Source organism: Perca flavescens, chromosome 20 (genome assembly GCF_004354835.1).
Source record: "Perca flavescens isolate YP-PL-M2 chromosome 20, PFLA_1.0, whole genome shotgun sequence".
NCBI classification, from domain to species: Eukaryota; Metazoa; Chordata; class Actinopteri; order Perciformes; family Percidae; genus Perca; species Perca flavescens.
In genome coordinates this window covers 32,233,053-32,243,792 of record NC_041350.1, presented here as the reverse complement: position 1 = coordinate 32,243,792, position 10,740 = coordinate 32,233,053, and the positions used below count along the sequence as shown (strand labels likewise).

The window sequence follows — 10,740 nt, the reverse complement described above, 5'->3', positions numbered from 1 at the left end:
CGGAGATGGAGTGGGGGGAGGAAGAAGGGGCACAACAGGAGCAGGTGGTGCGTTTGGAGCCTCCATGGCTGCATCAATCATATCCACTTGAGGAGATGCGCCCGAGAGGCCGCAGCAACATCGCCACCCGGCCAAGACGGGCATTTATTACTTTGCAGCATCCCGGACAGCTTCCGCTGGCGTGCGCCAGGCAAATCCGCTGTCATAATAGCAATCCGCCATGGAACAAGCGCGCCTGCTCTTAAAGGGAATGTGAGATGACGTTCTGATTGGTTATTTTCACGTTATTTTCCCAAACCACACCTAGCTATTTCAGACCAACCTATTGTAGATTTGCGTCAGGCGCAAGACTCATTTATCCCGCCGGTATAATAGCAACTGCGCCCGAGATCCGCCCACAAAGCTACTTGCATTTTGCGTTTCATACTTGCGTTTCAGTGCGTTAAAATAGGGCCCTAAGTGCATAACGGCCAAAAAAAGGCCTAAGTGCCCCAAAGTAACAGACTATGCAAATCTTTCTTTTCCGACAGTATGTGACAAATTTTAAAAAGTTACAGACTACTCACTTTATAATAGGCATACATAAATCACAATCATACTAGGCTAAATATAGGCTACCATCTGGGCCTGCACGGCGCAGAGATGTAAGACACCGTGTCCCTCATTTTTGAACAACCCAGTCTCACATCAGTTCGTGATGGCATCACGAAAATAAATCTATTAGAACGTGATACCATCACGATATTGTGAAGATTTACCTGTTGGGATCACGTTTTTTAAACTAATGTATTTCAATAAATGTTCAATATTGGCAGTTCAGAGATTGGCATGGTTTTATTTCAGTTAGGCTAATAGCTGGTTTGATTTGCATTGAGAGATGATTTTTTTTCAGAAAGTACACCATGCCAATCTCTAGGTATGGTGAAGGGTATGTGATGATGGGGGGCTATTTTAATTCCAAAGGCCAAGGGAACTTTATCAGGATGCATAGTATCCTGGATCCATGAAATAACCGGCCTTTAAAAATAAAAATCTGCCTGCCTCTATGGGAATTTAACATAGGGGTGTACTTACTGTATTTTAAGGAAGAACATTTATTTATTTACGATACATTATTCATTCACAAAGAAAATTGGTGTCCTTAAAGATTGGATTTTTCCTCATTTCTTTAATTAAGGCATTAAGATCAATTTGCAGAAGATGATTTTTTTATTCCTCTTTTTAGTCAACTTTAGCATGGGTGTCCTAATTTGAATGACTGTATCTGCGCTCGTTTCTACGTTAGGTTGATAAAGGAGGGCCCATGTCTCTACCTTAAAGGAACACGCCGACTTATTGGGAATTTAGCTTATTCACCGTAACCCCCAGAGTTAGACAAGTCAATGCTGTAATGCTGTCTGACGGCTCCAGCGGCATCAGGCCAGCACAGATCCTGCAGGTGAATGGTTCCAGTAATCCTACTGCTCCGAATAAGTGACAAAATAACGCCAACATGTTCCTATTTACATGTTGTGATTTATAGAGTCACAGCGTGTACAAAAAACAACGTAACATGAGACACAGCCGTCTTCTAACTGTAAACAAACCGGGAACTATATTCTCAGGCGGAAGAATATAGTACTTGGGCGGAGTGATATGCTCGCAGCAAGCCTGTCTGAGAGTATAGTTCCCGGTTTGTTTACCGTTAGAAGATGGCTGTGTCTCATGTTACGTTGTTTTTTGTACATGCTGTGACTATACAAATCACAACATGTAAATAGGAACATGTTGGCGTTATTTTGTCACTTTTGTCACAATTGGGAGCAGTAGGCTAGTTGGAACCAGTTACCTGCAGGATCTATGCTAGGCTAAGCTAATCCTGGAGCCGTCAGGCAGCGTTACAATACGCACAGAGATGAGAAGGGTATGTATCGACTTGTCTTACTCTGGGGGTTACGGTGAATAAGCTAAATTCCCAATAGGTCGGCGTGTTCCTTTAAGATGATTTCGGTACACTAAACGTAGATTTGCACTTTGGAGTTCGGCTGATAAACTCTGCCATGAGACCCTGAATATCCAGGGGTCTCATTTATAAAACTGTGCGTAGGATCCTTACTAAAAGTGTATATATGGCAAAGAAAAATCTGATTTATAAAACAGTGCGTACGCACATCTGTAAGCAATATTCCCTTTATAAATCACAGATTACCCACAAGTGTGCGTACGTGGATCAGCCTCTTATCCCGCCCTGTACACGCCCATTTTTAACCATAAATAGTTAATGCAAAGCAACTCATGAATGCTGATCAGTATGTTAATGACCCTGGCAGTTGTTCTTTATGCCGAATCATGACGACTGGTGGGGAAAAAGCAAAAAACTTCGCAGACACTCTGGAATTGCTGCAAATTGAATTATAATTTTGGGCCTGTTCTCGCACAGTGTAGGGAAACCTGATCTATAGACTACACTGTATACTATACTGTATATTATATCCAAACAAGCCTTAGCGATAAAGTTATATATAATATTTATATAAAACACTTAGCTGTCTGCCTTTTCCTTCTGGAAACAGCCGGTTGCCCCCAGAGTGGCGAGGACCTGTATTTGGACCGGGATGGCACTGAAGCCTCTTTCTCTTCTTCCATTGGCGTAGTACTCCTGCAGTGCCATCATGCAGCATTAAGCACGGGGGTCACCGCAGTATTTATATGTTTACATACAATTTGTGATTGTAGACACCTTGCCAAAATCACAGCATCAACTAGTGGTATCCCCCACCCCAAGATACAATTTGAAGAAAAAAGTCTAATAGGCAAACACGTTTCTTCATGCAGGTTTTGCTACAAACAGTATTAAAGTTCGGACTGATAACGATGACATAGAGCGCAACGATTGTGTGAGAGCTTAACGGCTGTATTTCCAGACATTGACATTTGATGATATATGCACAGTATTAAAGACAGAGATTTAGTTATTTACACTGTGCTCTGCAGTTATATAATGGTAGGGTATTTGATGCTATCCTGTATTCCATGCAGTCGGCCGTCTCCTCCTACTGCGCTCTATAGCGGACAATGTGACGGTGAGACAGCGGTAATTAAATATTAAGAAAATTTTTTTATTTAAGATTTGAGTTGGGTTTTACAAGGTGTTTATAGAACAATTATTACCAAGTGCAATTAACACTGCTGCATTTAATCTTCATGACAACATGGATGATATGGAGTGAAGAAATGTGTGTGAGGCATCAATACTTGAAAATATAAGAGTAATCGTTATTCCCACATTTACTTTCTGCAGTCTGACTTTAATTCATCATCTGCGTCGTCAATTCCCATTGTCTCCAAAATGTGTGTGATATAGTAGAAACTCATTCGTCGTGTGTCTTTAAGAGTGTGTGCATGCTATGCGTAGGCTGAATAGCAATCGTGTCAAGACAAATCTGATTGGCCAATTATATACATACTAAAGATAAATAAAATAATTTTAAAATTACTAAAATTATCCCTCTCTTCATCCCACACCACAAACATGACATACAAAATGTCATGGAACAGAAACAACAACCAGAGATATTTATAAGCTAACATTTTATTGTCATCGCAGTTTTAAAGCTTCGCCACTTCCCGCACCTATGCACATGCAAGATGCAGAAACCTCATGCACGCTGACCGATATGCAAGCACACATAAACACATAACACTTCTTTGGCAGCAAAACAAGTTGCATGTGAACATTAATCACACAGTAAAACTCATCATCCAAAACAGATGAGGAATAACCATTCTGTAGTATATAAAAGGAATGTGTTGGCAACAATGTAGTATTTGGGCCAATAAATCAACCTGAACACGTCTTAAGGTTATGTTTGGAATATGGAATGAATCAGCATCATTTCTCAGTTTTTGTCTCAAATGTTGCCTCACGAAATCCAGAACTATACTCCTTTAAGAATATTCTTGGTGTGCATTTTGGGGAAAAATGCTCTACAGGTTCCACTATTTTACATTTTTCCCCCAAAATGCCTCATTTGTTTAGATTCTGTGTTAAGAAATGAAAATGGATTTCCAAGCTGATCAAAACAATCCTCAACTTTTTCTAAGTTTTCTCTAGATGCATCAGATGACAAACATTCAAGAACAGCTTCTTTTGCTTGAGTATGTATGTCATTAACCAGTTCCTCCATTGAACCAGCTAAACATTGCACAGTACTTTCAGGAACTCCTGAGGCCTGACTTGAGCAAACAGAGCAACAGAGCTGCACATGTCTAGTATTTTCCTTATTTCCATTGAAATGTGTGTAGTGACAGTCACGGGAGAATCCACATTATCTGGTTGTGAAAGAAAAGCTCCAACATCAGCTGCAGGCTCAAACTCAACATTGCTGAGGAAATCTGAAGCAACACAGTCATTGTGTGCTCGAGATAAGTGCCAGAGCAATGTGCAAAAAACAAATTAACAAATTCTGTGGTGTAACTTGCAAATGTAACATGTAAACATTTTAAGTCAGAAATTAGTTCCTCTCAAACTGAACTGTGAAGAAGTCTTGCTCTAATTTCCTTCACCCGAGGACTCTTCTTCACACTGCCAACATCAATGCCATACACGGTTGTCTGAATGCTCGTCAAAGGCAGCAACTTCAACGTCTGCGTCTTACATGGAATGGCCTTTTGGTCCAGGATGATGTAAAAGTTCTGGATGCTGTTTTTTCTTTCTCCAACACATAGGAGAAAGGGCTGAGCAGGGCCAGTTTCCTTGAGGAAGGTGTCCATGCTTAGCCTCGTGAGACCGTCCTGATCTTGCGAGCTCCAGTTTTCCACTCGTAGATCAGTCTGGCATCTTGAGATAGAGACAATTTGGAGCCGTTCGCCAAATGACCGACCAATCAGCATTGGTTTTGAGGCAGGTTTAGGTGTGGCGCAACGAGAAGCTACTGTTCAGTCTAAACAACATGGCAGCTTCCACAGATGAGATAAGCGTAGCTATCGCACAAGTTTTATCCAAATTAGAAAGTATTCCTTCATTGAAAGAAGAGCAAAAAACAGCACTGGAGGCTTTTCTTGGAGGAAAAGATGTTTTTGCTCTTCTCCCAACGAGTTTGATCTTATTTGTTGATTTGGCCCATCTATCACCAACATAGGTGGTGATAGACAGATGGTTTATCCAATTAGCTAACCAGTATTTTCCTAAAAGTTCTCCAACCGAAAGTTCTCAGATGGATATGCCGAGCAAATGCGAAGCAATCCATCTGGCGGAGTCAGGTTAGTCCATGCTTCTCCCCACCTAAAAGAGTCAGAGAGAGAGAGAATAAATTACATGGAACAAAATGTGGTGTTGAGTGCCAGAACTGTTTCCTAGTATTAAGATACAATCTTAAAATGACTGGAGGAGCACAATTATTTTTCCTTTCATGTGCAATTAATTTCAAAGTAGACAAAGCTGCTCCTGTGTTGTAACACCAATCCTCTCAGTGTTCACTGCCAGAGACTCTGAATTAGCTTGAGATAGGCTTGTTTTATGAAAGTTTCAAGTCTCTTGAAGTTGATTTCCATTCCATATTAAAATGAACAGAAAGCAAAGGCTGCCTAAAAATTGCCAATACATTTTAAATCCGCAATCTTTTTTTTTTTAAACAAATTTTTATTGATTTTCAACAAAAACACAAGTTATACATTTTGTCATCATGTCAGTAACAGAGATAGATAAAATAAATAAATAGTCTACTGCCCCCCCTTCATCTTCACAGTACATACTAGAGCTTCTCTCCATATCGCTCTGCATACACACACATTGTCCATTCACGCAGCTATAGTCAAAACAGCGCCCTTATTCTACAAAGGTAAGCAGAGATACATCAAAAAAGTTAAAAAAAAAAAAAAAAAGACAGTATTTGAGAACTTATGGACTTAACCAAGGTGGGCGTGGCCATTTTAGAGAAAACTGGCCACTCATCACTAGCTGAGCCAAATCCTCAGGTAGGTAATTAAGCAGAGGAGCCCACATTTCATTGAAAGACCTCTCGTTACCCCCTACAACTGCACTAAGTCTCGCATGAGGGAGGACCCTGAATATTTCCCTATACCATAATGTGACAGTAGGTGGTTTATCATTGATCCAATTAATTAAAATACATTTTATAGTCAATAATAGCAATTTGTCGCATAGTTTAAACTTTGAACGGGTTACCCTTGAGGGGAGCCCAAGAATGAAAAGGCCTGGGTCTCTCTTAACTTTTGCATGATGGATGCCACTTAGTTCCTGTGAAATTGTACCACAAAATTTTTATCAATTTACATTGCCGGAAGTAATGATAATATGTTCCAATCTCTCTATGACACTTGTTACACAAAGGTGAGATCTGACGGTCCATCTTATTTAGTATGTGAGGAGTTATGTGTAGACGGTGTAATATTTTATACTGTTTCTCTCTTAATCTATTACATGTAAAGGTGGATTTAAATACTTCAACGGTCTCCTGCCAGTCATCCTCAATGTACTCCATGTCGAGGTCTTTCTCCCACTTCTGTGCAATGCTTGTAATATCACCTGGACTAAGAGAGTATAGCAATGCATAGAAGGAGGAGATAAAACGTGTGATGCCTCTCCGGGTAATAAGGAACCTCTCTACATCGCTATACATGACCAGATACATGTCTTGGATCCAACAAAGTGCCTGACCTGGAGAAAACCATAATGATGTTCTTTAGGGATACTGAATTTGGACTGCAGTTGTTGTAAAGTCATTAATATCCTATTGTGGTACAAATCTCCAATCACACGCGCCCCATTGCCATGCCACATATCAAAAATATTGGGATGGAGACCTGGGGGGAAATCCAGGTTCTGCGTAATAGGGGTTAAGAATGAGGCATAACTTCCTCTAAGTATTTACAGATTTCCTGCCACACTCTAATTGTGTTGTATATAATCGGGTTATTCTTAATATCCTTTGTAGCTTTTTCTTCACTCATTGATATCGGGTGATGACTCAGAATTGATGTTGGGAGACCATGACCAAGCTCCATAGCAAGGATGACAGAGAGGACCATGAATCTAGACAGGGCTTGGACTCAAGATGAGCATGTAATCATTCCCACAGGAAGCGAGCGTGGCATGCCCAGTTGTAAAAAATGTTCAGTAGGCCCAAGCCTCCCCTGTTGGAGGGCAGCTGTAGAGTTTTCATTTTCTGTCTGGCCAGGGGCTCAAGTGCCAGCGCAAAGAGCAGCGGAGATGGGGCAGCCCTGTCTCGTCCCCCTACACAGCGGGAAAAGGCGATGACTGTGTGCCATTGGTTACCACGCAGGCCTGTGGAGAGTTGTAGAGTATCCTAATCCATTTGAGAAATTCTCCTCCCCTCCCAAACCTCTCCAATGCATCAAACAAATTCTCCCACTCTACCCTATCGAACGCCTTTTCGGCATCTAAAGATACAGCAAGTCCTCTATAATTTGCCTGACTTGAGTACAGTATCACATTCAATAGTCTCCTCACATTTGTAAGGGAGAGCCTGTTCTGTATAAATCCAGTCTGGTCTGGATTTATTAAATATGGCAGGAACTTTTCCAATCTTGTTGCGAGCAGTTTTGATAGCAATTTACTATCCACACCAATAAGGCTAATGGGCCTAAATGAGCCACATACATCAGGTGGTTTGTCTTTCTTAAGAATAAGTGTGATATTTGCTACATTAAGCGTTGGGAGGTGACCAATCTTAAAAGAATCTGAAAACGTCAGTAAGTGGTCCGGCTATCAGGTGACTCAATTTCTTGTAGAATTCTGGGCAAAACCCATCAGGTCCTGGTGCCTTTCCACCCTTGAGGGATGCTATGGCTGCTCTGCCCTCCTCCTCAGTCACTGGTAAATTTAATTTCCCTTTGTTCCTCTGACAAGGATGGGAGTGACACCCTATCGAGAAACTTTTCTCCTCCCCTCAGATAATTCACATTCAGATGAATAAAGCTTTTGGTAAAATTGCCTCATGGTTTTGTAGTGTCTAACCTGATTGTCATTCAGCAGTGACTGTATCGTATTTGCCTCCATTCTACCTCTTGCCAAGAGACAACCAGGTTTGTTTCCTGACTTAAAGCCTATGCTTAGCAAAGAAGATGGCCGATTCAGCCTTTTCTAGTCAACAGCTGGTTAAGGGCTGAACGAGCTGCCTCCAATTTTTTCAGACAAAATTCTAGAAGGTGCACCTTTAATTTGTACTTCTAGCTGTTGTATTGTATTCTCTAAGCAGAGTTGTTCTTTCATAGCAGCCTTTTTGTGAGCTGTGGTGTATGAAATAATACCCCCTAAGATAAGCTTTAGCAGTTTCCCACAGCAGAGAAGGGTTGATGTCTGGAGTCTTATTAGCAGCAATAAAAACATCCCTGTTAAATAATATAGTCAATGAATGAGACTACTCAATAGAGAGGTTCAACCTCAAGTGGCGAGAGGAGGGATCAGTGTAAGGAGGGTGGATGCTCAAACTTACACGAGTGGTCAGAAAGTGAGCATATGCCAGTTGAGCACTCCCTTACCCTGTCTAAAACCATTCTGGACGACAGGAAGAAATCAAGTCTTGAAGACGTCTGATGGGGATTGAGGAAAAAAAAAAAAAATATATATATAAATTATAAGTATAATCTCTCCCCCAAGTGTCAAACAGCTCTAAATCATGGCAGAATTCTTTCAGCCTAAGGCTCTTCTGAGAGGTTGGGTTAGACTTAGGTGGAGACTGTCAACGTTTGGGTCAGGCACACAATTAAAGTCGCCCCCTACTACAACATATGGGGTCGATACTGATGAGACCTCAGATAAAAGCTTAGGGGAAAAGGCAGAATCATGAATTTGGGCCATATATGCGTGGCAAGGCGGGTGGCGCTAGGGGAGCAGCCGCCACCCGAGTCCAACTAACTGACAACGCCACCTGGGGACTTCCACCCCAAGATCGGTTTATTTCTAGTTCAACAAGCATTCACCCCAACTGTACAAAGGCTACACAGGTTCACTTCTGAAACAAGACAGACGTGGTTACAAAAGAAATATTGGTTTATTAATGTTTAAATAACTGGAAGTGCGTGTAAAAGAGGATCATTAGAAATGAGGTTTAATCAAATTGCAATTTAAAATGTAGAAAAGGTTTTATTACAATATATATTTAGCATTCAGATATATTATTTTTAAACAATACACTCCCAGTTACGGCTTTTATTTAAAAGGACTTTAAAAGAAGTGGGCAGAGGCCAGCTGTGGAGAGGCAGTCTGCGTGAGTCTGCAGTGTGTTCCAGGGATGCACCAACTTACCCACCGCATGTGCCCACTGCAACAGATAGTCACTGCAAACCAATTCACTACAAAATCGTGTCACCGTGCTATTATCACTACAATCTGTGAAGGGAACCACGCTGACGTGCCTAGCCTCCACCACAAGCTGGCTACTAACTCCACTTAAAAACAAAACAATTTAAAAGAATCAAGAAAAACAATAAACCAGTTGCTAAGCTAAAATACAATCACTCCAAACAGGGAGAATATCCTGGGGTCACTAACAAAATGTACTAAATGATTAAAATCTGAAAACAACTAAGCTAAGGCAAAACAGCAGCTGACCACCTACAATTCAGACAGAAAATTACATTAATGACAAGTTTAAAAGCAGTGGTCAACAGGTGATAACATACTCAAGTAGTGATCATACCAGACTTGCTACTTTAAGTTACATACCTTCACGCAAATGTATTCAGTAGGCTAAGAGGGAATTCATCACACCATTCCAGGCCACGGAGCTTGGAATCCCTTCCAGGCCCAAGCAGACAACAGTCGGGTAAGCAGCAGACTGCTGCAAAATATACATCTCAGTATTAAAAACACTTTAAAAGCATAAACCAACTTAAAACAATTACCTACCTACCTAAAAGTCAGAGATGATCCCATGTGACAACAATCAGGCAGAGACAAAGCCAAGAGGTAGCCATAATGATACAGGTGCTTTATATAAGCTCAGCTAATGAGGGGGTTTGGTCTAGTTAAGGTGCGTTCAAGAACCATCAGGGTGCAAAGCTCACTGCACACACCACTACATATGCAACCAATGAGAATCTGTTCCCCATAAAGATAACCTGAGATGAGGACATAGCGGCCATCATTATCTTTTATAGTGGTCTCTAAGGTAAATGGGAGACTGCGGTGGATTAATATAGCCACACCTCTGCTATTTGTGTTATAAGATGAATAAAACACCTGTCCCACCCAGGATCTCCTCAATTTGAGATGCTCCAAGTCATTTAAGTGAGTTTCTGACAATAAGGCTATTTGAGTTTTCTCCTTTTTCCGAAAAGCAAGGATCTTTTGCCTTTTAACGACATTATTGAATCCCTCAACATTAAGGGAGACTATTTTAAGATCACTCATAGTAGTGTGGGTAGCCAGTTCTCGAAAAACGTAACCGGCTGTCGGCCCCTCCGCATTTTCTTTGAGGTTGTAGATTAAAATGTTGTCTCTGTGGCTACGTCACTAAATGTCAATGCTCCTCTCCGTCAGGATGTGCACTTTGGTCTCCAAGCCCTTTAACCTGGACTGCATGGCCGACATGTTATCCTCCCCTTCCGATACACGGCTCTCAGCTTCACAGATGCGTTTTGTGTTGGACTCCAATCATGTTGTAATATTGTCTAATGTGGCTGAGAAATCTTCAAACTTCCTCTCCATCATAGTAGATATTTTCTGAGCGACGTTCTGGGATATTTCCATAACGAGGGTCTCAGTATCCACACCAG

At 41.2% G+C, this 10,740-nt stretch overlaps 1 long non-coding RNA gene across 2 annotated transcripts; it reads right to left on the bottom strand.

The window, feature by feature from the left end:
• Positions 1-3,555: 3,555 nt before the first annotated feature.
• On the bottom strand, positions 3,556-9,966 carry LOC114547067 (uncharacterized). Of its 2 annotated transcripts, none has more exons than XR_003691107.1 (3): positions 9,876-9,966; positions 9,689-9,803; positions 3,556-5,263 (listed from the first exon to the last, which is right to left on the bottom strand). It is a non-coding gene; the product is annotated as an uncharacterized LOC114547067 (long non-coding RNA). The 2 variants fall into 2 exon arrangements; XR_003691108.1 differs by lacking the exon at positions 3,556-5,263 and adding an exon at positions 9,160-9,577.
• Positions 9,967-10,740: the final 774 nt, after the last annotated feature.